This window comes from Scyliorhinus canicula, chromosome 7 (assembly GCF_902713615.1).
Source record: "Scyliorhinus canicula chromosome 7, sScyCan1.1, whole genome shotgun sequence".
NCBI lineage: Eukaryota > Metazoa > Chordata > Chondrichthyes > Carcharhiniformes > Scyliorhinidae > Scyliorhinus > Scyliorhinus canicula.
Genome location: NC_052152.1, coordinates 162,317,755 through 162,345,071, shown reverse-complemented (window position 1 = coordinate 162,345,071; position 27,317 = coordinate 162,317,755). Strand labels below are relative to the sequence as shown.

Sequence of the window (27,317 nt, the reverse complement as noted above, 5' to 3'; positions counted from 1 at the left end):
TCTGTGTGAACCCAGACTATGACTTTCATAAGCAGAAAATAATGGGCTGGAGGTGTGTAATTTCCTGATATGCACTCTGAAAATGTTTCAGGGGAAGCACTGAAATTGACATTTACCCTCTAGTTCCCAGGACCAATACAGCTGAGCATCAAACGCGGTACATACAACTGCGCCTGCAACCTTTTTCCTCTTAACAATTCCTCTTCTCCCATCTGCAAACCCAGGAAAGCCATTAGCTGGCCTAAAGGAATGACAATGCTGAGCAGTGTGGTTGGAGTTGGAATATAGGCAGCTGATGGCAGCAACAACAACTATGATTGGAGATTCATGTCAAAGGAATCCTAGTTTGTTGCAGATTTCCTTTTTTTTGCAAGACATCAGAAAAGCAATACTGCAGAAGAAGAAACCAGCCCAAAGCGACAGTGAGAAAACAAGCTTCCAAAAGATAGCCAGTCTCAGCTGTAAAAACCAATGTCCTGGAACGAATAGTGTGGAAGCTACTCAGCGCCGATTTTTAATGGAAAAAGCAGTGCATAAAAAGCAAAGCTGCAGGAGTCGTAGAACTTTATCTAGGGACCAATTTAAATCATCTTGGAACCTTTTGTGCCTACTGCATGAACTGCATGACCACAGATACAATTTGCTCTCTCTTCTGATGATGAATCGGGAATGTGGCCCATCCACCTGTGTATCTATTTGCCCAATTCCTCACTGTCAATGAAGACTCATTCACTGGGTGCCACATCAAGCAAAGAGCTAAAATATCAAATAAATCACACATGGCCAAACCTCAGCTCAAAATATTTGTGTCACAGTGGATTTCACCACAGACGGGATTGCAGATGGAAAATAATGGATGTTCTCACATACTTCCCCATGCTTGGTTTCACACTGTATGCCTGGCAATCATTCTGTGACCCTTTGAGAGGATTCAACAATTAACTTTCGAAACCTATTTTGAGGTATTTTCCTAAGCCACTGACTCAGTCAGTTGCATTGCCAGAAATTGCTTCTAAACATTGGATACATTTCCCAGAATTGTAAATCTGCTTTGGCTTTAAAGCGTTCCAGAAGAAATTACTTTTCAGAGTCTTTGGTTTCATTTAAAATTGAATGTGCACAAATTCATCCTCCAGCTCTGTGCAGTCTGCTTTTAGGAGTTAATAAGCATGTTCGAAAATCCTTCACAATCCAGCTTTAAAATCAGGTAAGCCTGTTACAAAATGCACAATCAGGCCTACAGGGAAATCAGCCGCATTGTTACAAGAATCCTTTAGGCTTCAAGACTTGTTTCATGGCTGCAGCATCATTCATTGTTGAAATGTCCAATGTCTATTTCTGGTTAACCCAAGTCAATAACGTCCATCTTGTAGTGCACTACACAAATCAATAGATTTGCCAATCGTTACTTTATTAAAACATCAGAAGGACAGTAATGAAAATGTAGATTGCAAATAAAATGAAACTGAAGCGCACACATGACAACTTGTGAATGGTCTGAGCGAAACCATCTAAATTTGTACCTTCCACATTGTGAAACAGCCATGGAGTAGAAAATATCAATTGATTCAGTGGTTATTAGAGAATCCAGGAAATTGTTGAATCAAACTTCTGAATGAAATTACTCAGTTGAAGCAAATTAACTGTCAGAGCGAACACAAAGAAAAATACCCATCAACGAGAACAAAGAGTACATTCAGAGTTTGATTTCAGATGATACTTAAAGATTTTTGGTATGAAAATGCAGCAGGTCCAAATATTGGAGTGGGACCTGATTTTGATTGGCCCTTGCTCCTCCTCCCGTTGTGATGTTGCAAAGGGCTGGGGAAGGTGACGGCTGGGCTGGAGTTCACTCAGTTCAATCACTCTCACTGTTGTTCCAATACCAAAAACTGGAAGTTTATTTAAAGGTCTTCAGACACTAAGCAAAACAGAAAAGAAAGGTAATAAACACCGAGCTCTTCTTTGAGCCTAACTTTACATACAGTATATCCCAATTTAAACCTAGCCAGCTAATTCATTTCCCAAGGGAAACGCAACATAACACACTTTATAACAGCGACAGTCAGATTATCACTACGGGTTCTCATACAGGCCAAAGTTCAACCCAAATCAGGATTTTGGTTGAGTCTGAGGACAGCAACATGCACACAGCGAATTCTCCACTCTCCAAGGCAGCTTCCTTGCATTTACCAAGATGGCTTCTCAGTGCTCTGCTGATATAGTCTAGCAAGGGTACCCCCACAGCTGATTCTAATTGCATTGATTCCTGATTGGGGTTTTCTGTCAGTGTGCCATCTGACTTGTGGGGTGACATCCTGTGGCCATCCTGGAAGAGAGAAACACCGTCAAGAAACTGGAGAATCTTAAGAGAAAAGTGCTGTCATTCTAACATACAACCCCTGGTGACACGACACTGCCGATTAGGATTTTAGTCCCATTTGTGATCTCATGCCTTATATTGGCATCATTCTTATATTGTCTCCCTTAGCAACACTGAGAACAGAGTACACTCATACATCTCTGGCATTCACTGTTACTAGGGCGATGGAGGCATGCAGAGATCAATTGTCATCCACAATTTTCTTCTTGCAAATCCTTCAGGGTAGCATCGTTAAGCTGGAGCTGCATGTTACACTTTGTGAAGAGGGCAAGCCAGTACAATAGTAACGGAAGGAACATTCACCCTCATAAAGTTAATGCACCCACTCAGGAAAAAAATACAGGACTGGGTCAAAGGTTGGGTCTTCCTTGCCAGGGGCAGGTGAGTGCAGGCTGGAGTTAAGCCAGCTGACCTAGGAAGAAGTACAGAGGCAGCAATGGGCTGACGGATACAGAGGCAGGTGGTTTGAAATCCCCCGCAATCCCCTGTGGCCCTGAAAGACACCTATCACAAGCTCTGTTCTTCCATCCATCCGCTCTGTCTTCTCATGCCCACTATGGCAAGCTATGAAACACCCAGTCCCATTTGAGCCACTGAATACATTCTTGAACCAATGAACTGTATACTGTGTTTTGGCATGTGCCATAAAAAGCTTTGAGAAAAAATAATTAATTGATAACTTACTCCAACGTTCGAAAAAATATATGTACTAAAACTTAACACAGTATCAGTCATCTAGGTCCTTTAATGTCAAAAAATTCTACAAAGTGGTCTCTTCAAACCACTTAACATATTTAAGCAAAGATTGGGAATTTAACACCAGAAATGAGAGAGCATGAGCTGTCATCCAAACAATGTTTTCGCTGGGAAGTAGGTGTTCTAGTATTTTAATAACTGTCTCGGCTCTCAACCAAACCTCATTGGAGAAAATAGCACCTCCATTGGATTTGGTTTATTGTTACGTGTACCAAGGTACAGTGAAAAGTATTGGACTGGATTCTTCGCAGGCGGATGCTCCGTTTTGCCGGCAGCCCGGGGTTTTTCTGAACCTGTTAGTCTGTGTCCTCAGAATCTTGTATCTCCTGCCTGATGGAAGAAGTTGGAAGAGAGAATACCCTGGGGCAGCGGGTGGTGTAGACAGAGTCCATGGATGGGAGGCAGTTTTGCGTGATGGACTGGGCTGTGTTCACGACTCTCTATATTTCCTTACGGCCTTGGGCCAAGCAGTTGCCATAGCAGGCTGTGATTCAGCCACATAAGATGTTTTCTGTGGTACATCTGCATCTGTAAAAACTGTTAAGAGTCAATGTGGACAAGCCAAACTTCCTTAGTTTCCTGAGCAAATAGAGGCGCTGTTGTGTTTTGTTGGTGGGAGCTTTGATGTGGGTGGGCCAGGACAAATTGTAGGTGATGTGCACACCTCGGAATTTGAAGCTGTCAACCATCTCCTCCTCGACACCATTGATGCAGACACGGTTGTGTCCGGCACATTACGTCACAAAGTCAATGACCAGCTCCTTAGTTTTGCTGACATCGAGGGAGAGAATATTGTCGTTACACCATGCCGCTAGGTTCTCTATCTACCTTCTGTATTTTGACTCATCGTTGTTCGAGATCCGACCCACTACGGTCGTGTCATCAGCAGACATGTAGGTGGAATTGGAGTCAAATTTGCCAAAGTGCTTTAAATTGTGCTTTTTCAAATCCTGCCAGGATAAAGCTGGTTGCTCTAGCGATTGGGGGGTAAGGATGGGGGGAGCAGTTGCGGTATCCAGCAGTAATACTTCATGAACAAAAATATTGAACATTAAATATTCACAGGAGGAGCAAAATTGAAAGACATCACTATTGATTTTCTGAGCGGTGTTTAGTAATGGAATGAGATGAGGCCCATTGAGATTTTAAATCTTGACAGGTGACCTCCACCCCCATGAATGATTGAATGTATATCCAGACGCAATCAAATGTCCCAGTGGACAAAGATAATTCCCCTGCTAATCCCCACAATGTCTCCAGGCAGAATAGCAGACTCACTCTGGCTATTGGCACTAAAGCTGGAATATCGAGTGAAAACGTATTAAAAACTGCAACCATTTTGTACTGTTACTGTTATGCTCCAGCAAAGATTTAAGACCCACTCATCACAATCATTAAACCGCAAAGCCTGGACCAATTTATTTCAAATATTTACTGTTGTGGCCCTTACTTCTGCTTATTGGTTGCCACCCTTATAAGCCTAGACACCATTTTACATTTACCAGCATTTTCTCTGTTGGGCAGTGTTGTGGTGAAATGTCATGATTTTGCACTTAATTATAAATTGGCAGCCTGTAACAATACTACTCAATTTCAGGCCAAATGTTATCAGGTGATCAGGCTTAGCGGAGTTTACATATAGCTGATGACTTGACTGGCTAAGTTGTATGTGTGATAACCACCACTGGTAACACATTGCATGTATTACGGTACTGCCACTGTATTACAGGTACCACAGTAAATCCCAGCCTGCTGGCTCCTCCCAGCAGGCAACGTATAAAAGTATCTGCTCTCCTGCGCTGCTCCCATTCTGGTTCCAGCTGCAGGAGGCACAACACCGTGTGCAATAAAGCCTCAATTGTTTCACCATTCTCGTCTTGTGGTAATTGACGGTACATCAATTTATTGCACAAGATTTTAAAAGATGAACATCTTAATCAAGCCTGATCGCCTAGAGCTGAGCCCTCACGCTGCCAACGCCACGTCCACCTTCGAGCACTGGCTAACCTGCTTTGAAGGCTACTTCAGAGCAGCCACTGAAGAACTCTCGGACCCACAGAAGCTCCAAGTCCTCTACTCCCAGGTAAGCCCTCAAGTTTTTCCCCTCATCCAGGATGCGCCCACCTACACAGAAGCGATAATGCTACCAAAGGGACACTACATTAAGTTGGTGAATCAAGTGTATGCCAGGCACCTCCTGGCTACGAGACGGCAACTCCCGGGGGAGAGTCTGGATGATTTATTGAGAGATCTACAGTTTCTCGGTAGGAACTGTGACTGCCAGGCAGTTTCGGCAGTCCAGCACACCGAACTACTAATCAGAGACGCTTATCATAGAATTTACAGTGCAGAAGGAGGCCATTCGGCCCATCGAGTCTGCACCAGCTCTTGGAAAGAGCACCCTACCCAAGGTCAACACCTCCACCCTATCCGCATAACCCAGTAATCCCACCAACACTAAGGGCAATTTTATCATGGCCAATCCACCTAACCTGCACATCTTTGGACTGTGGGAGGAAACCGGAGCACCCGGAGAAAACCCACGCACACATGGGAAGGATGTCACGGGCATTAAGTCTACGTACGTTCGCCAGCGACTATTGGAAGGCAGTATCCACGATTCTGCAGAGACTATGCAGCTTGCTAATTCCCTAGAAGTGGCCTCCCGTAATCTGGAGGCCTACACCTCCGACCGCGCGGCACCCTCATGGGCATCATGGGCCCCACCAGCTGGCGACTCAAGTAGACCGCAAGCCTGCGCCGCTCGGCAGCCAGCCAACTCCGGCAGAGGCCCAAATGTTATTTTTGTGGCCAGAGCAAACATCCCAGGCAGCGCTGCCCGATGCGGAGCGCGACCTGCAACGGGTGCGGGAAGAAGGGCCACCTTGTTTCCGTTTACCAGGCCTGGTCGGCCACCGCTGTTTCCAGGCCCTGCAATGCTATACCCCCCACGTGCGATCCACGGGCGCCACCATCTTCTCCACCACAGGCCACGTGCGGCCTGTGGGCACCGCCATCTTTGATGCCGCCTGCCATGTGCGCCCCGTGGGCACCGCCATCTTCGGTGCCATTTTGGACTGCGCCTCAGGACCCGCTCTCGTCTGGCCATTCGCTGCCTGCTGATACCTCCGCCACCGCTGATCAGCCCAGGACCTTCCAGCATCTTCTACAGCTCGCCTCCATCACCCTTCATCAGTCTCGGCCCCGCAACCTCGCGACCGTACAATGACGGTAAATATCAACGGGCACGAGACGATTTGCCTCCTTGACTCCAGGAGCACAGAGTGTTTCACCCACTCTGCTACGGTAAGGCGCTGCTCCCTCCCGGTACTCCCTGGCCCCAGATCCCATTCCGTGCAAATCCGGGGGTACTGTGTTGTGACCCTCACCGTTCAGGGCGTTGAGTACAGCAACTTCAGGCTCTACATCCTCCCCCATCTCTGTGCGGCACTGTTATGAGGTCTTGATTTTCAATGCCACCCCCAAAGCCTTACTTTGAAATTCGGTGGACCCCTGCCCCCCCCCCCCCCCCCCCCCCCCCCCGCCTCACCGTCTGTGGCCTCACGACCCTGAAGATCGATCCACTTTCACTTTTTGAAAACCTCACCCCGGACTATAAGCCCGTCGCCACCAGGAGCAGACGGTACAGTGCCCAGGACAGGACCTTCATCAGGTCGGAGGTTCAACGGCTTCTGCGGGAGGGGATCATTGAGGCCAGCAACAGACCCTGGAGAGCTCAAGTGGTGGTACTGAAGACTGGGGAGAAGCAGAGGATGATCATTGACTACAGTCAGACCATCAACCGGTACACGCAGCTCGACGCGTACCCCCTCCCACGCATATCTGACATGGTCAATCAGATTGCGCAGTATCGAGTCTTTTCCCCAGTAGACTTGAAGTACACCTACCACCAGCTCCCCATCCACCAAAGGACCACCAATACACTTTGTTCGAAGCAGATGGCCGCCTCTATCATTTCCTTAGAGTTCCCTTCGGCGTCACCAATGGGGTCTCGGTCTTCCAGCGAGAGATGGACCGAGTGGTTGACCAGTACGGGCTGCGGGCCACCTTCCGTACCTAGATAATGTCACCATCTGCGGCCATGATCAGCAGGACCACGATGCAAAGCTCCAAAAATTTCTCCATACCGCCAAACTCCTTAACCTCACCTACAATAAGGAGAAATGCGTGTACCGCACCAACCGCTTAGCCATCCTTGGCTATGTAGTGGAAAATGAAGTCCTAGGGCCCAACCCCGACCGCATGTGACCCCACCTGGAACTCCCTCTCCCCCATTGCCCCAAGGCCCTGAAACGATGCCTGGGGTTTTTCTCATATTACGCCCAGTGGGTCCCTAATTATGCGGACAAGGTCCGCCCACTCATCAAGTCCACAGTTTTTCCCCTGACGGCTGAGGCCCGCTAGGCCTTCAACCACATCAAGATGGACATCGCCAAGGCCACGATGCACGCAGTTGATGAGACCCTCCCCTTTCAGGTGAAGAGCGATGCATCAAACGTAGCTCTGGCCGCCACCTTGAACCAGGCAGGCAGACCCGTGGCTTTCTTTTCCCTCACCCTCCATGCCTCCGAAATTCAGCACTCCTCTGTTGAAAAGGAGGCCCAAGCCATTGTGGAAGCTGTGCGACATTGGCGGCATTACCTGGTCGGCAGGAGATTCACTCTCCTCACTGACCAACGGTCGGTTGCCTTCATGTTTAACAATACACAGCGGGGCAAGATCAAAAACGACAAGATCTTCAGGTGGAGGATTGTGCTGTCCACCTATAACTATGAGATCTTGTATCACCCGGGGAAGCTCAATGAGCCCCCAGATGCCTTGTGCCACAGTACATGTGCCAGCGCACAAGTGGACCGACTCCGGGTTCTCCACAATGACCTCAGCCACCCGCGGGTCACCCGGTTCTTCCATTTTGTCAAGGCCCGCAACCTGCCCTACTCCATTGAGGAGGTCAGGATCGTAACCAGTGACTGCCAAGTCTGCGCAGAGTGCAAGCCGTACTTCTACTGGCCAGATAGAGCGTATCTGGTGAAGGCCTCCCGCCCCTTTGAACGCCTCAGCATGGACTTCAAAGGGCCCCTCCCCCACCGACCGAGTACTTGCTCAATGTAATTGATGAGTACTCCCGGTTCCACTTCGCCATCTCATGCCCCGACATGACTTCTGCCACGGTCATCAAGGCCCTGCATAGCATCTTCACCCTGTTCGGTTTCCCCACCTACATACACAGCGATCAGGGATCCTCCTTCATGAGTGATGAGCTGCATCAGTTCCTGCTCAGCAAGGGCATCACCTTGAGCAGGACAACCAGCTACAACCCCCGGGGAAACGGGCAGTTGGAGAGGGAGAACGGGATGGTCTGGAAGGCCGTCCTGCTGGCCCTTCGGTCTAGAAATATCCTGGTCTCCTGCTGCCAGGAGGTCCTCCCTGACACGCTCCACTCCATCCAGTCACTCCTGTGCACTGGTACTAATGAGACCCCTCACGAACGAGTGTTTGCCTTCCCTAGGAAGTCCACCTTCAGGGTCTCGCTCTCAACATGGCTGACTGTTCCTGGACCCGTCCTCCTCCGGAAGCATGTGCTGAGCCATAAATCGGATCCCTTGGTTAAAAAAGTCCACCTCCTCCATGCAAACCCACAGTACGCCTACGTGGCACACCCCGACGGATGACAGGACACAGTATCCCTCCGGGACCTGGCACCTGCTGGGTCCCCACCCACAACCCCCGAGCTGGAACCGCTCCCCCTCCCGGTTGCCTCATTCACCCCTGCGCCTCCCACCCCCCCACCAGCAAACCTCACCACAGCCCCCACCCCAGCAGGATCCGTCCCCCCACTGGATCCACTAAGGGGTGATGAAGGAGTGGACAACACGTTCCGGAGTTGCAGGTGACCACATCGGCACCCACACCACCACCAGGACTGAGGCGATCGCAGTGGAGGGTCAGAGTCAATCTGAAATGATCTCTTCACCCCCACGGACTTTATTTTCAACAGGGGGTGAATGTGGTAAACACCACTGGTAACATAATGCATGTATTACAGTACTGCCACTGTATTACAAGTACCACAGTAAATCCCTGCCTGCTGGCTCCTCCCAGCAGGCGGCGTATAAAAGTGTATGCTCCCCTGCGCTGCTCCCATTCTGGTTCCAGCTGCAGGAGGCACAACATCTTGTGCAATAAAGCCTCAATTGTTTCAACATTTTCGTCTTGTGGTAATTGACGGTACATCAGTATGATAACATATTCCTGAGTATATTATGATTTTTGCCTTTGATAACTATTGTACACGACAGGAGTCATGAAGATTTGAGTTTTCACCATGACTCATGGATTTGAAGACAAGTTTGCTATGTTAATATTTTGACATTTGTTTTTGAGGAAATGGATCATACAGGAAGTGGCAGACAAGTACAGAGAATGCGCAGCACTGAAGCAGGATATTTGGTCCAACTGGCTGGATTTACGGCCACAGATAGGGTGGGCTGTCCCCACACTTACATATTAAACAACGTGGTGATGTCACGCAGCAATATGACATCATCCCACCAGCCTCCAATAATATTAAAGCTGACCGGATAATGAAATTAAAGGTCAGCCCACCATTTTGAAAAAAACAATTTAAAAGCTATTGATCTTGTTAAAGACCCATTTGACTATGATTCTTTGTTGCTCACTCCACTTTCCGGTAGTCGCACAGGAAAACATTGGGAGTAATTTACGCTGGGTACGAGGGGAGCAATTCAGGGGCAAGTGAAAAGGCTTGTAAATGAGATGACGGTTACATGTATAACAGAGTCTGCTCATAAACATTGGCAAGAATTTGTTTGGTATGCAAGTAGGCCTGTGTTGCCGCCTCATTTTTTGGTATGGCTGGTGCTGCTCCTGGTATGCCCCCCTGCACTCTTCATTAAACCAGGGTTGATCCTGACAGATTACAGGCTGGTGAGCCTTACGCCAGTGGTAGCAAAACTATTGGAGAGCATTCTTTGAGACAGGCGTCAACAGGTCCCCAGGAGCAGCGATCCTGAGCCCTACAGGGGGCCAGCACGTCACTGGAGGGACTTACGCAGCTCCAGCTGCCGATACCCCCATCAAGCGGGCTCTGCATGCGTGCTACGACCAGCGTGAACTCGCGCATGCGCGGTAGCTTCCTTCTCCGCCCCCGCCCCGACACAACATGGCAGAGAGCTACAGGGGCCGGCGCAGAGTAAAAAATGCCCCCATCAGAAGAGGACTGCCCACTGATCGGTAGGCCCCGATCGCGGGCCAGGACACGTTAGAGCCTCCCAACCGGGGCCGGATCCTCTCCCCCCCCCCACTAGGCTTCACCCCGCAGGACGGACGGCTAGGTCCCGCTGGGTAAAACCACATGTGAACGATGCCGGCGGGACTAGGGCTATCTTAGCCACCACTCCGCCCATCCCGTGCAGAGAATCACCAGGGGAATCGCGTAAAGCAGCCTCCGACTGGTGTTGTGCTGACCACGCCGGTGCCAATTACCCGGGGATCGAGGCCTAGTTTCGGGAGCCGTTCAGAGGAGGAGGAGCAGTCTCTGGGTGAGTATACAGACCTAACGGTAACTTCCTGTTTTCCACTTTTTTTTCAAAAGTGACGTCAGAGGGAAGCTGTGATCTGATTGGTTGATAACCAATCTGCCCCAAATTTAAAACTCGTAAACTTAAATTAAACAAATTAATTAATTAGAGATGGCTGGTCAGGTGATGTGCTTAAGCTGCTTGATGTGGGAGCTGGCAGATCCCATTGCGAGCTGCAGCGACCACATCTGCAGTAAGTGTTGGCTGCTCGAAGAACTCCGGCTCAGAGTTGATGAGCTGGAGTCTGAGCTTCACACACTGAGGCACATCCGGGAGGGGGAGGCTTACCTGGACACTTTGTTTCAGGAGGCAGTCACACCTGTCAGAGTAAATAGTTTAAATCCTGCCAGTGGCCAGGGACAGCAGGGTGTGACTGCAAGTCAGGCAGGTAAAGGGAACCAGCAGTCAGGAACCCAGGAGCCTCAGCCCTTGACCCTGTCCAACAGGTACGAGGCACTTGCTCCCTGTGTGGATGGCGAACAGGGCTGCAGGAAGGATGAGTCAGCTGACCAAGGCACCATGGTTCAGCAGGCCATTCAAGGGGAGGAAGTAAATAGGCAAGTTGTAGTTGTCGGGGATTCTATTATCAGAGGGATAGATAGTATCCTTTGTGAGCAGGATAGAGGGTCCCGCATGGTATGTTGCCTGCCCGGTGCTAGGGTGCGGGACATCTCTGACCGGCTTGAAAGGATATTGGAGAGGGAGGGGGAGGATCCAGTTGTTGTGGTCCATGTCGGTACCAACAACATAGGCAAGTCTAGGAAAGAGGACCTGTTTAGAGATTATAAAGAGTTAGGATTCAAATTAAAAAACAGGTCCTCAAGGGTCATAATCTCCGGATTACTGCCCGAGCCACGTGCAAATTGGCATAGGGAGGCAAGAATAAGGGAAGTTAACACGTGGCTGAAAGAGTGGTGTGGGAAAGAGGGGTTCCTTTTCATGGGACACTGGCATCAGTTTTGGGACAGGGGGGACCTATACCGTTGGGATGGTCTCCACCTGAACCGAGCTGGGACCAGTGTTCTGGCGAAAAGAGTAAATAGGGTGGTCAATAGGACTTTAAACTAGAGATTGGGGGGGAAGGGAAAGTCAGGGAACCAAGAGGTGAAGGAATCAGTGGGAAGCGTAGCTGCTTAGGATTACAAAAAATCACGAAAAGACAGAGCTCAGGAGAGGTTACGATAGTCCCCATCTCACAAAATATGACACCATGTATGGAAAGGCTCAGTAAACCAAGGTCCACCACACTAAGAAAACAAAAAGGGACAGTCAATAGGGAATTAAAGGTGCTATATTTAAATGCCCGCAGTGTACGGAACAAGGTAGATGAGCTTGTGGCCCAGATTGTGACTGGCAGGTATGATGTGGTAGGCATCACAGAGACGTGGTTGCAGGGGGTTCAGGACTGGCAGTTAAACATCCAGGGATTTACAACCTATCGAAAAGACAGAGAGGTGGGTAGAGGGGGCGGGGTTGCCTTGTTAATTAGAAATGAAATTAAATCGATAGCACTAAACGACATAGGGTCAGACGATGTGGAGTCTGTGTGGGTAGAGTTGAGGAACCACAAAGGCAAAAAAACCATAATGGGAGTTATGTACAGGCCTCCTGACAGTGGTCAGGACCAGGGGCACAAAATGCACCACGAAATAGAAAGGGCATGTCAGAAAGGCAAGGTCACAGTGATCATGGGGGACTTCAATATGCAGGTGGACTGGGTAAATAATGTTGCCAGTGGACCCAAAGAAAGGGAATTCATTGAATGTTTACAGGATGGCTTTTTGGAACAGCTTGTGATGGAGCCCACGAGGGAACAGGCTATTCTGGACTTAGTGTTATGTAATGAGCCAGAATTAATAAAAGATCTTAAAGTAAGGGAACACTTAGGAAGCAGTGATCATAATATGGTAAAATTCAGTCTGCAATTTGAAAGAAAGAAGGTAGAATCAGATGTAAAGGTTTTACAGTTAAATAAAGGTAATTACAGGCGCATGAGGGAGGAACTGACGAAAATCGACTGGAAGCAGAGCCTAGTGGGAAAGACAGTAGAACAGCAATGGCAGGAGTTTCTGGGAGTAATTGAGGACACAGTGCAGAGGTTCATCCCAAAGAAAAGAAAGGTTATCAGAGGGAGGATTAGGCAGCCATGGCTGACAAAGGAAGTCAGGGAATGCATCAAGGCAAAAGAGAGAGCCTATAATGTGGCAAAGAGTAGTGGGAAGTCAGAAGATTGGGAAGGCTACAAAAACAAACAGAGGATAACAAAGAGAGAAATAAGGAAGGAGAGGATCAAATATGAAGGTAGGCTAGCCAGTAACATTAGGAATGACAGTAAAAGTTTCTTTAAATACATTAAAAACAAACGAGAGGCAAAAGTAGACATTGGGCCGCTCCAAAATGACGCTGGTAATCTAGTGATGGGAGACAAGGAAATAGCTGAGGAACTTAATAAGTACTTTGCGTCAGTCTTCACAGTAGAAGACATGAGTAATATCCCAACAATTCAGGAAAGACAGGGGGCAGAGTTGAATATGGTTGCCATCACAAAGGAGAAGGTGCTAGAGAAACTAAAAGGTCTGAAAATTGATAAATCTCCGGGCCCAGATGGGCTACATCCTAGAGTTCTAAAGGAGATAGCTGAAGAAATAGTGGAGGCGTTAGTTATGATCTTTCAAAAGTCACTGGAATCAGGGAAAGTCCCAGAGGATTGGAAAATCGCTGTTGTAACCCCCCTGTTCAAGAAGGGAACAAGAAAAAAGATGGAAAATTATAGGCCAATTAGCCTAACCTCGGTTGTTGGCAAAATTCTAGAATCCATCGTTAAGGATGAGATTTCTAAATTCTTGGAAGTGCAGGGTCGGATTAGGACAAGTCAGCATGGATTTAGTAAGGGGAGGTCGTGCCTGACAAACCTGTTAGAGTTCTTTGAAGAGATAACAAATAGGTTAGACCAAGGAGAGCCAATGGATGTTATCTATCTTGACTTCCAAAAGGCCTTTGACAAGGTGCCTCACGGGAGACTCCTGAGTAAAATAAGGGCCCATGGTATTCGAGGCAAGGTACTAACATGGATTGACGATTGGCTGTCAGACAGAAGGCAGAGAGTTGGGATAAAAGGTTCTTTTTCGGAATGGCAACCGGTGACAAGTGGTGTCCCGCAGGGTTCAGTGTTGGGGCCACAGCTGTTCTCTTTATATATTAACGATCTAGATGACGGGACTGGGGGAATTCTGGCCAAGTTTGCCGATGATACAAAGATAGGTGGAGGGGCAGGTAGTATTGAGGAGGTGGGGAGGCTGCAGAAAGATTTAGACAGTTTAGGAGAATAGTCCAAGAAGTGGCTGATGAAATTCAACGTGGGCAAGTGCGAGGTCTTGCACTTTGGAAAAAAGAATAGAGGCATGGACTATTTTCTAAACGGTGACAAAATTCATAATGCTAAAGTGCAAAGGGACTTGGGAGTCCTAGTCCAGGATTCTCTAAAGGTAAACTTGCAGGTTGAGTCCGTAATTAAGAAAGCAAATGTAATGTTGTCATTTATCTCAAGAGGCTTGGAATATAAAAGCAGGGATGTACTTCTGAGGCTTTATAAAGCACTAGTTAGGCCCCATTTAGAATACTGTGAGCAATTTTGGGCCCCATACCTCAGGAAGGACATACTGGCACTGGAGCGGGTCCAGCGGAGATTCACACGGATGATCCCAGGAATGGTAGGCCTAACATACGATGAACGTCTGAGGATCGTGGGATTATATTCATTGGAGTTTAGGAGGTTGAGGGGAGATCTAATAGAAACGTACAAGATAATGAATGGCTTGGATAGGATGGACGTAGGGAAGTTGTTTCCATTAGCAGGGGAGACTAGGACGCGGGGGCACAGCCTTAGAATAAAAGGGAGTCACTTTAGAACAGAGATGAGGAGAAATTTCTTCAGCCAGAGAGTGGTAGGTCTGTGGAATTCATTGCCACAGAGGGCGGTGGAGGCCGGGACATTGAGTGTCTTTAAGACAGAAATTGATAAATTCTTGATTTCTCGAGGAATTAAGGGCTATGGTGAGAGAGCGGGTAAATGGAGTTGAAATCAACCATGATTGAATGGTGGAGTGGACTCGATGGGCCGAATGGCCTTACTTCCACTCCTATGTCTTATGGTCTTAATGGCGCTGATTCTCCGATGGGGACCGGAGAATCGGTGGACCGGCATTTGGGTGGCGTTGCATGAATCGCGCCCGGCCTGGAGTTCTCCGACCTGGCCCCGGGGTCAGAGAATCCCGTCCAGGATTTATTCTTATTTGTAAGCAAGTGGATGTATTAGTGTGAGGCAGCCTGGCTTTGTAAGGAAAGGTCTTGTCTCACTATCTTAATCAAGTTTTTCGATGAAGTGGCAAAGATGATTGATGAAGGTAGGGCAGTGAATGTTGTCGACATGGACTTCAATAAAGCCATTGACAAGGTCCCTCGTAGCTGACTGGTACAGAAGGTGAAGTCACATGGGATCACTGAGCTGGCAAGATGGATACAGAACTGGCTTGGTTAGAGAAGATAGAGGGTCGCAGTGGAAGGGTGCTTTTCTGAATGGAGGATTGTTACTAGTGGTGTTCCACAGGGCTCAGTTCTGAGACCTTTGCTGGTTGTAGTATTTATAAATAATTTGGAGGAAAATGTAACTGGTCTGATTGGTAAGTTTGCGGACGACACAAAGGTTGGTGGAATTGCGGTAAGCGATGAGGACTGTCAGAGGATACAGCAGAATATAGATAGGTTGGAGACTTGGGCTGAGTGATGGCAGATGGAATTTAACCTGGACAAATGTCAGGTAATGCATTTTGGAAGGTCTAATACTGGTGGGAAATATAAAGTAAACGACAGAACCCTTAAGAGTATTGAAAGATGGCTCCGGGTGTTAAGGTCAACAGGTCACTGAAAGTGGCATCGCAGGTGGAGAAGGTAGTCAAGAAGGCATGCGAAGGGCAGCACGGTGGCACAGTGGTTAGTGCCGCTGCCACACGGCACCGAGGTCCCAGGTTCGATCTCAGCTCTGGGTCACTGTCCGTGTGGAGTTTGCACATTCTCCCCGTGTTTGCGTGGGTTTCGCCCCCACAACCCAAAGCTGTGCAGGGTAGGTGGATTGGCCACGCTAAATTGTCCCTTAATTGGAAAAAATGAATTGGATAACCTAAATAAAAAAAAAAAAAGGCATGCGACATGCTTGCCTTCATCAGCCGGGGCATTGAGTATAAACATTGGCAAGTCATGCTGTAGCTGTATAGAACCTTAGTTAGGCCACACTTGGAATATTGTGTTCAATCCTGGTCACCACACTACCAGAAGGATGTGGAAGCTCTGGAGAGGGTATAGAAGAGGTTTACCAGGATGTTGCCTGGTATGGAGGGCATTAACGATGAGGAGACGTTGGATAAACTTGGTATTTTCGCACTAGAATGATAGAAGTTGAACGGACGACCTGATATAAATCTACAAAATTATGAGGGGCATGGACAGAATGGATAGTCAGAAGCTTTTTCTCAGTGTGGTAGAGTCAATTACTAGAGGACATAGGTTTAAGGTGCGAGAGGTAAAGTTTAGAGGAGATGTGCAAGGGAAGTTTTTTACACAGGGTAGTACATGCTTGGAACTCTCTGCTGGAGGAGGTGGTGGAAGCAAGCACAATAGTGACGCTTAAGGGGTGTCTTGACAAATACATGAATAGGATGGGAATAGAGGGATACGGGCCCTGGAAGTGTAGAAAGTTTTAGGTTAGATGGGCAGCATGGTCGGTGCAGGCTTGGAGGGCCAAAGGGCCTGTTCCTGTTGCTTTTTGCTCCCCTGGCTTGGTGGTAATGGTAGAATGGGGGATATGCTGGGCCATGAGCTTACAGATTGTGGCTGAGTACAATTCTGCTGCTGTTAAAGGCCCACAGTGCCTCATAGAACATAGAACATAGAACATAGAACAGTACAGCACAGAACATGGATGACCAGTCTTGACTTGCTGGATTTGTTCTGAATCTATTCCATTTAGGACAATGGTAGTGCCACACAACACGATGGATAATATCCTCAATGTGAAGACAGAACTTTGTCTCCACATGGACTTGCGGTTGTCATTCCTACTGATACTGTCATGGACAGGCGCATCTATAGCAGTCAGGTTGGTGAGGATGAGGTCTAGTAATTTTTTACTCTTGTTTGTTCCTTCACCACCTGTTGCAGACCCAGTCAAAAACTCAGTGGAGCTCATGCCCTTAGCCTTGGAGGTCATGAGCTGAACCACAGAGTGGACATTCCCCACTATGGAGTGAACGTGCTGCGCCACGATCCCCACTGCAAATGCTACCCTCGAAGTGTTGGCCACTTGCATTGGAGTGATGGTACCATCTCCTCTGACAGAAGGCAATGAGACACCTCCTGTCCGCCTTGCTGTCTGAGGAGGGATGCTGCCATCCCTTCCTGATGCTTGCAACTCTGCTTTTACAGTTCCAGCGGATCTGGGATGACCGGACCCAGGAGCACATCATCGGCCAGGAGCAAAGCAGAGTCCTGTGCTCCAGCGACCGTCTTAGTGCCGATCTCCTTCCTCCACCTGCTCTGGATCTTCTGCTGCGAGATGCTCACCGGTCAGTGACCCAGAAGCCTGCCTAGTGGTTAATCTCACTGAGCTGGTTGAAGGTGCAGGTGACAGCTGTGGCGCCTCCTCAATGCTTCTGAAATGTCTCCCTCGGCAGTTCTTGGGCCTGTGGTGTCCAGAGGGCGATAGTCCAGCGTATTCAACTGATTGGCCTCAAGGGAAGCGAGGTGGCAATAGCGCATCACAGGGGATAATTGATGTGGGAAGCTAATTCATTTCAGGCTTGCACCATGGCTGCATGTCTTGAATTTTCTCACTTTTGTCTGAGCCTACTTTGCCCTCTGCCCAGGTGCAGTCCTGCTCCTCACCTGCCAGCTCAAGGGATCTCTCCTCAGAGGGCATTAGCTGAGGCATGAGTCTGCAAGACTGTGCCTGCTCACGCTGGTTGTGCTCGACTTTGTCCTCCAATGATACACGTGGGGAGAGTGTAGATGGGTGTCCTGCCAGGTCAGAAGGTGATGAAGTCTGGCATGCATGGAACATGAGTGGGAGCGGGGATATGAGAAGCAGATTGTTTTCTGAGGGGTGAGGAGGTGGGAGGGTGGGTGCCATGAGAAGTGCTGTGAATCCGTGAGGTAGCTGGGTGAGAGATCGCTGTGGAGGTGTGAAGGGGTGTGAATGGCTGCAGTGGTATACATCATTGTGGAGGCAGACTTACCCTAGCTGCACAAAGAAGGTTATTCATCTTCTTCTGTCACTGTTGCCCGTCCTCTTACACACCAATCTGGCACTCACTGTTGTGGCCACTGCCTCCCAGGCAGGGTAATGACCTTGGTTAATGGACATCTGCAGGACCATGGGTAGATGATGTCACTTCTCTGCTCTACCCTATCCAGGAGTTTGGGGAGTGTTCCGTCTGTGTAATGTGGTGCTGTCTTCCTGGCAGCTATCGTCCCTGACTGGGCTTGTAGCAGGTGCTGAGGAGGTGTTTAAAAGGAATGCCCCACTGATTACAAAGATTAGGCTCTCCTGGGTGAGCGAATCAGAGACAAGCCTGAATCAAGAGGTCTCTCCTCAAAGGGCATTGGGCATCTCAGCTCGGGCATTACTCCAGCAGGCTGCCCCTCTTCATGACAATTTTGCTTGTGTTTGTCCTGCAATAAGACACGATTGCGGTGCGAATCATGTGGGAGGGAAAAAAATTGTTCAAGAGGCTCAATCTTCGTTGAGTTTTCCGTTGTCGGCACTGCCGGCATTCTCACCGATTTTCTCACCTGAACTGACTCTTCGGAAAAATATCTTCAGATTCCACCCATCGCCTAATCCCTCTCCTGCCCGAGGCATTGCTTCCTTTCCACTGGCCAGCTAACACTTGCTTCATCACCTTGCCAGAAAGTATAAGAACCAACCCAACTTTCCTACTATTCTGATATTACCCTTCGTTCTGATGGTAATACAGAGGAGATACTTTCTAGTATGCAGTGAATTGGCAGGGCTGACGGGACTCATCTGCGGTGTCTCCAACATCCGCAGGTTTATTTTAAGTTCGAATGTTCCCATGAGTTTACGTTGAGTTCCAAAAACACAAAGCGATAAGTGCTATGTAATTATTTTCACAATTTCAAACTTGGATCATTTTTGGTGAAGATGCACTGACAACAGGGATTCCGACCTTTAATCTTCATTTTCAAGAAGTTAGAGTTTAAAATGAAAATGCTCATTTTGCCGTGTAACAAAATTGTGGCGCGGAGACTGCACAAACCAGATTGCTGATAAATGTTCTGTTTCTGATGATAGGCTGCATCTTTAAAATGTAAATGCTAGCAGCTTCTGTTTGATGGGTATCTAATTACTAGTTGTGGTCATGTGTGAAAGTAGTCTGGAGGAAAATGCTGCAAGGGACGTAGCTGTTACAGGCCACTAACCCGTTGTCTATCAAGATGTAAGGACTGTTTACACTTTGCATGAACGCTTCATGGATATTGAAAGCATTCTATTGCAACCATTTATCTCAAAATATCTGTGTTGAGATTGCAGAATGCGTTTCAAGAGTGAAGTTCAACTAATTCATCCAGAAGAGTTGTTATATTTTCAGGACTGCAAAAATGGCATATTTTTGTCAAGAAAATATTAACGGTTTGTTGGCATTTTACAGCTCTCTCATTTTTGCTTGGATCAATATTTGCCTGCTTCTTTGTCTCATTTATTTGTAAATACATTTGCAACAGTTACTTTAGCCTATACAGGGTGACACATGTGACAAAAGGATTGTTTCCATCTAGCAACAAAGAGAGACAATTTCTCAATTGTTGGGCCATTTATGGGAGAACATTGCTGGGAAAAGCGCTGAATTATGATAAATAGGTTTTATTTAAATATTACGAGCTGTGCATCTTATCATTGTTCCAAACTCCTCCGCATGATAGCCCTGCAGTGATTTTCTTTTGTTTTTTTAATTTAGATTCTTTTTTGAAATTGAGGGGAAATTTAGCAACGGCAATTCACATGCCTTTCACATCTTTTTGGGCTGTGGGGGGTGAGACCAAACAGACACGGGTTGAATGTGCAAACTCCAGAGGGACAGTGACCTGGGGCCCGGGTCGAAGCTGGATCCTCGGCGCCGTGAGGCAGCAGTGCTAACCACTGCGCCACCGTGCTACCCTAGCCCTGCAGTGATAATGAAATAAAATTACAACCTGATTTAAGTTGTGTTCCGTGAAATAATTGTCCATAAAAAGTGTGTTGGTTGTCCCTTTAAGAGAAGCAACACAGAGCAAGGGTCACCTCGGGCTGGGTGATCAATTGGGGCTCAGAGTGGCGAATCACCCAGCGGGTGGAGTTCTCTGAGGCAGAAGCATTCCCGAACTAGCTGCAGACATGCTGTAGCCCCTTGTAAATAAATTATTTGTTATTCACAAATGAAGTCTCTGAAAGAGCATCATTTCAAAAAGGAATTCTGCCCTCATTAGCGTCAGAATTAGGAAAAAACATTCCATCGAAAATGACAATCTCAGTATAAATATTCTTAGTGATGGTGGTGGAAATAACCGGAGATATATGAATAGATTTTTTTTTTGTACCCTGCACTCACTCCTAACTGTGCCGTTTTAATGCTGACAACTGCATCAAACAAGCATGTTGAAGTGAATGCAAATTTTGAATTACATATTCATCTTGCAGCACCTAAGTGTCTGACAGCCACCAGATAAAATAGGTTTTTGTTTGTACTCTGATAACCTTTGGTGATTAGCAATGATAAAATACTGTCCATGAGTTCCCTTGAATTTATGCCATCAATTGTTTGTCTTTGTGTACACTGCCATAATGCAGTAATTGTTCCCATTGTGTGAATTCAGTACTTCAGTCTTAGCACCATACAGACGTGCCCTCGAAAAGTTTCAAGCTGTGTGTCTTCAATCTTCAGTTCTTTACATGTACTTCAAATTTTATCATTAAAAATTCCAAATGCTAGCTGATCAGCAATGCTGCAACCATGGTTACATAACAAATCATCTAGACATAATAGACATTCCAAATGTAAATTTACTATACTGCATTTTTTTTTGTCTGATGATGGTAGTTTTAATTTCTGTGCTGGCTATCACAAGTCATGAAATAAGTTAGGTTACCTTGCTAAAGGTTATAGGGTGTGATAGTGAGGTAGAAAATCATTGTGCCCGCTAGGCTGCATTCAATAAAGACGTTAGTTTTATTACATTTGCAATATATACACTTCCAGTGGCACAGTGGCGCAGTGGTTAGCACTGCTGCCTCACGGCGCCCAAGACCCGGGTTCGATCCCGACCCCGGTCACATTCCGTGTGGAGTCTGCACATACATTCTCCCCGTATCTGGGTGCGCCTCACCCTCACATCCCAAAGATGTTCAGAGTAGGTGGATTGGCCACGCTAAATTGTCCATTAATTGGAAAACAAATTAAGCATTTAAATTTTTTTTTAAAGTATATATACTTTCCACTGATTCTTGATCAGTGCCTTACTGCTGACCTGTTATACATCTCAATATCCATGACCAAACCGGCCACCAGACATAACTTCTCGCCAGCATCTTTATTTTGGACACTCTGGGGTGCCCATTCTGAAAGTCCTTTAACACAATTACCTGGCCCTTTGCTGGAACAACAACTAATGCCCCACTGCTGGTGGTTCTTCTGTGGTCAGCTCCGAGAACGTTGAGGAGAAAACCTTCAACTCCCCTGTAGCTGTCAATGCTGCCCACCGTATATCCCAGAGGCTGCACCTTGGCAAGGACGGGACCTCTTTACGTCCCGTCACGATGCAGTAACATAAAATAAACCCATAAAATTCAGGACAGCGACCAGTTTGTCCGCCAAAGGGGGGTTTGCTGATTTGGTCTGCATTGGAAGACAGCTCAACGTTTCAGCATGCGCAATCTCGATCCCTGGACGGTGCTTACAAAAGAGTATTTGTAAGCAGCCAATAACAAGGCTCTGCACTAAATCCTTGCAAAAGCAACTGGAGAGAACGCCTTGTGAAGAGGACCTGCTTATGATCCGTGATGATAAATTAATGGCAGCCATAGATACATTGAAGAAATCTCTTTACCCCAAATATGACCGCTGGAACTTCCTTTTCTATTTGATCATACGTTCGCTCAGTTGCAGCCAGCATCCATGAGACAAAGGCGGTTGGACCTTCACGGCGATCGCTCATCTGGTGAGACAGGACTGCCCAATTCCATATGCCGATGCATCACATCTGATGAACAATGGCTTTGAAATGGATCAACACCCCAGAAGAGGACAACCGCCATTTTTCTTTTTTAAACGCCTCTTCCTGGGCCTTGCTCCACACCCAAGGCTGGTGCTTCTAGAGGAGCAAATGAAGGTGGGCCAGGACAGTTGCCAGATTCTGAATGAATCTGCCATAATAATTGACCAATCCAAGAAAAGAGCGAAGCTCTGTGGCGTCTCACGGGCCGGGGGCCAATTTGATGGCTTGCACGTTCTCAGCGACTAGGTGCAGGCCGTCTTTGTTCACCCAATAGCCTAAACAGACGACTTCCTCTGTATACAACACACACTTCGAGAGGTGCAGACAGACCCTAAACTCGGAAAAACTTCAACACTGCTTCGAGATTCTGAAAATGCCCCTGGTCCATGGTCCCTGTTACTAGCATGTCATCTAGTTAAATAATAATCAAATAAATAGTCTTTATTAGTGTCACAGGTAGGCTTACATTAAAACTGCAATGAAGTTACTGTGAAAAGCCCCTAGTCGCCACACTCCGGCTCCTGTTCGGGTACACTGAGCGAGAATACAGAACGTCCAATTCGCCGAACAAGCATGTGTTTTGGGACTTGGGGGAGGAAACCGGAGCATCCGGAGGAAACCCACGCAGACACGGCGAGAACGTGCAGACACCGCACAGATAGTGACCCAAGCCGGGAATCGAACACGGATCCCTGGCGCTATGAAGCAACGGTGCTAACCACTGTGCTATTGTGCCGCCCATTAAACCGCAATGTGCCGCAATCCGCGCAGGATGTTTTCCATGATGCCTTGGAAGACTGTGCATGTCGAGGATACTCCGACCGGCACCCATGTGTACTCATAGAGACCCTTGTGCGTTTTGATCGTGACGTACTGAGGACTTACTAACTCCGGCTAAGCGCTGCTCACGCCCAATTTCATAAATGCGCAGTCATTGGCCAATGTAGCATAAAGATCCTTGATGTGGGGCAAAGGTTAAAGGTTTAGGGTGGCACATGACATAGTGGTTAGCATTGCTGCCTACGGCACTGAGGACCCGGGTTCGAATCCTAGCCCTGGGTCACTGTCCGTGTGGAGTTTACACAGTCTCCCTGTGTCTGCGTGGGCTTCACCACCACAACCCAAAGATGTGCAGGCTAAGTGAATTGGCCAGGCTAAATTGCCCCTTAATTGGAAAAAAAAATAACTGGGTACTCTAAATTTATTTAGAAAAAAGTATGAAGATTACTGAACAAAGACATGTTCAGCATCAATTTATATTCTTCACAGAGGTTGCCGATCTTATTCTGCTTCTTGATGAGGGTTACCAGCAGTGCCCAATCGGCAAAGCACACAGGTCTAATAATGCCCAAACTGCACAAGTGACAAAGTTCAGTTTTGAATTTCTCCACTAAAGCGTAGGGAACAGGATGGGCACGAAGATTACGGGGTTGGGCTTTCGATTATACCTGGATCTTGGACATAGCCCCTTTAATTGTACCCAAGCCAGGGTGGAAAACCTTGGGGAACTTGCTCAATACCGCACATAACCACCACATCCCGCTTGGAGGAAGTTACCAATCCAGTTTCCTTGCATGACAATGAGGGGAAGGCGAACTGTTTGGTGCCCAGAAAACACCGGAGTAAGCATCTTCCCCACAATATTGAGCTGTTGACCACGATAAGTGACTAAACGGGCCGCCGTGTTAGCCAAAGTCAAAGAGTGCAAACCCTGCAATAAGATCAAAGGTGATCTGTTCCATTACAGAAATGGCAGCTCCTGTATCAAATTTCATCTGGATCACATGGCCATTCACCTGTATCTGAACATGAACAAGGGTGACATGGAGTGCTGCCAAACAGTTTAACTGCATCTCAGCTTCATTCTCTGCCTCTTCTGGGGCTGATGCCTACATCGGCCGGGATGCCTGGAGCACCTGGAGCGCTGGCCTTCCTGCTGCCTGCGGTTACGCTTTGACCAGTATTCAAATGATACCTTGAATGATCCCTGATGGGGTTGGCTTAAAGTGTGCTACAAGTGCCACAAGTTGGTAGAATGAGTGCTTATCTGGTGCCACCGGGTACATAATGCTCTTGATCACTCCAAATGTGCGTGCGCCGCTGGCCTTCAACAGTATGACTGTCTGGCGCTCATTCGCCGTGATGTTGTTGGCCCGGAAGAAGTAATGCTTATTTTCTGCGCACTGGTTCCAGTCTTCAATACCGGTGCCATGGCCAAATAATTGTTCCAACCTGGGTTCCAACCATGGCTCAGCCGAGCAGGTCGCAGCATTGACAGCAAACCAGTTTAGTCCTCGTCGCCAGTTTAATTAGGCCATAGGGAGTCCACACCAAAAAATTAAAGAACTTTGATTTATTTACAATAACGGTACATGCACTTCCCTGTAGACCCTAACTGGGTCTCTTCCTGGTCAATGCATTACTGGCCGACCTTTTATACATTACTAAATGGACTTCCCCGCCCCTCAGCGGGGGGAGCTCATACTCCACGAGAACGATGGGGAAGATAATCATTCACATCCCTTAAGTCCATGTGGGATATTACACTGCCTGTGCAGGGGCTGGTTTAGCTCACTCGGCTAAATCACTGGCTTTTAAAGCAGACCAAGCAGGCCAGCAGCACGGTTTGATTCCCGTACCAGCCTCCCCGGACAGGCGCCGGAATGTGGCGACTAGGGGCTTTTCACAGTAACTTCATTGAAGCCCATTCGTGACAATAAGCAATTTTCATTTTCATTCAGTTGCACAGCAACTTAAAAGGTACTGCATACGCCTTTCTCTTGATAAATACTGTGCATGCATTGCCACGCAAAAACATTCAAAGGTACCATGCATTGAAACATCTAGCTAAACACGGCAATATTATTTTGGAGGGAACATTGGGAGCAACTCAGAGGGTTGCACGTAAAATCCTGTGGAAGCAAATTCTAAAATTGAAATTTAATAATCTTGTAATTCTTAGTGTGGCTGCGGGGAAAAAAGTTAGAATGCAAGCTGCCAATGGTTAGGAATGGAACTCATAATGTCTAACCTGCCTGACATATTTATGGCTCTGGTCCCACATGGTGAACTCTTAATGCCCTATCAAAGGTCATGCAGTTATAAAAAAAAATATTTTCTTAGGCAACTGCAACTGGGGCTTCACACTAAATGTGGTCTTTCAATGTCACTTACATCCTGGGGACAAATGAACAGTTTTTAATGTCAGGTTCTATGATATGTCAATGTTCTGAGGCTATAAATTGTTTTTTGCCTTTGAAATAGGAATTTTTTGCATGAATGTCATCATTGTGAAATAACAAAGATAACAATGTTGTTTTGTTATAGTTGTTAATATGAGCTAAACAAAGTGTGTGAAAGCAGCTATGACATTCATAGAATTCTTATATTGCAGAAGGAGGCTATTTGGCCCATCGACTCAGCACTGACCCTCTTAAAGAGCACCCGACCCAGGCTCAATTCCCCACCCTATCCCCATAACCCCACCTAACCTTTCGGACTCTGAGGGGCAAATTATCATGGCCAATCCACCTAACCTGCACAGCTCTTGGACTGTGGGAGGAAACCGGAGCACCCGGAGGAAACCCACGCAGACACGGGGAGAAAGTGCAGACTCCGCACAGTCACCCAAGGTCAGAATTGAACCCGGGTCCCTGGCTCTGTGAAGCAGCAGTGCTAACCACTGTGCCACAATGGTTGCACAGTGCTATTCCATTCTATGTTTCTTTTTAGAATGACCTGCATTCCTACATCAAAAATTAATTGGATAATTACGAATATCAAACTTCACAAACTGCAACAACAGAAAGCAAAATTACATATCACAAGGAATGCATTGCAACCACAGATTCGATAGAAAACCTGTTCAGCAAGGAAAAGGTCCCAAACAACCCAAAACTGTAGCACTCGCCAATTTATTTTTTGCCTCTTAGCAGAATGGCCTGAAAAATACCATGCAACCATTTCATGCAGCATTCGCTGTGTTGCAACTGGTACGGATTGTCAAACGAAGAACTATCATTTCAAATGAGTGCAATTAAGTAATACGAGACTTTCAAGTGTTGAACATTATTTCTGGATCCCTTCACATAATTGTTATCGAAAGCAAAAGAAGAGGCGCATAGCATTTTTAAAATCTCACTTGAGTTAACCATTGCACTTTAAAATGTCACCTGGAATTCAGCGTATATTTTAAATGTAAAATGCTGATGCAGCTGCAATTTCCTCTTTTCCACAAGTCTTCAGCACAGCTCACCATGAACAATTTATCAATATTTTTTAATGATGGATGGCTTACAACTCCACAATACATTTCATCTTTAATTCAAAGATGGCTGCTTTTCATTTCAGGAACAGTAGACCTCAGTGATTTATATCCAGAGATTAAATGCCATGTTTGAAAAGTTGCAGCTTAAATCACAGTGGATCTGCACAGCAGAGTGCAGAAGATTCCAAATGTGATTAAAACAAGTTTCTAGACCTTACATTTATTTCATTGATGAAACATTAAACACCGCTTATTTCTGATGGTCCCTTTAGTAATATTTACGCTTAGATTTATTTTCATGCATCTGAATTTGAAAGCGTGGAACTAACGTTTGAGAAGCACAATAACTTTGACTGGAATCCCCAAGTGCAAACTATGTTGAATAATCATTATTTTGTGAACAAGTTGTATGGAATCTTTCTTGCTCTGAGACTTCAAACCTATCCTCGTGATATGTCAATTTCTATCATCTAAACTATTTGTGGTTCTTTTTCTGGTCTGAAGCAAAATCCAATTTACAATAACGAGTGCTAAATTATTTTTGTTAGGGATCGGCCGACTCTGCACTGATACTCACATCAGGAATGTCACTCGCAGCCTGTACCAGCAGTAATTCAGTGACACAACACTCAGGTTCTATACTGCTGTGGCTATTTTCATCAATGCAGTTGCAAGGCCAGCACCACTGACAATATTGCTATTGTGCTGGCACTACTTTCTCTTTCAGTAATGGAGCGATCCGCCTATTGATGCCACTAATCCCCAATATTTATTAGACACGCGCTGGAAGTAAAATAGATCATTCTAGTGGTGACCAAAAAAAAACCACTCTGATGCTGGAAATTTCAAAATAAAATCAGAAATTGCTGGGAAGTTATTGCAAGTCAGCCAGCACCTGAAATCGAAATGTGAATCATCATTTCAGGTGGAGCCATTCACCAGAACTGACTGGATATTTCCATCATTT

General features: G+C 46.8%; 1 long non-coding RNA gene across 2 annotated transcripts; it reads right to left on the bottom strand.

Moving 5' to 3' along the window:
* On the bottom strand, positions 1 to 27,003 carry LOC119969493. 2 transcript variants are annotated; one of them, XR_005461382.1, is made up of 3 exons: positions 26,928 to 27,003; positions 2,093 to 2,329; positions 1 to 1,921 (listed from the first exon to the last, which is right to left on the bottom strand). It is a non-coding gene; the product is annotated as an uncharacterized LOC119969493 (long non-coding RNA). The 2 variants fall into 2 exon arrangements; XR_005461383.1 differs by having other exon boundaries at positions 2,194 to 2,329.
* Between the last annotated feature and the right edge of the window lie 314 nt (positions 27,004 to 27,317).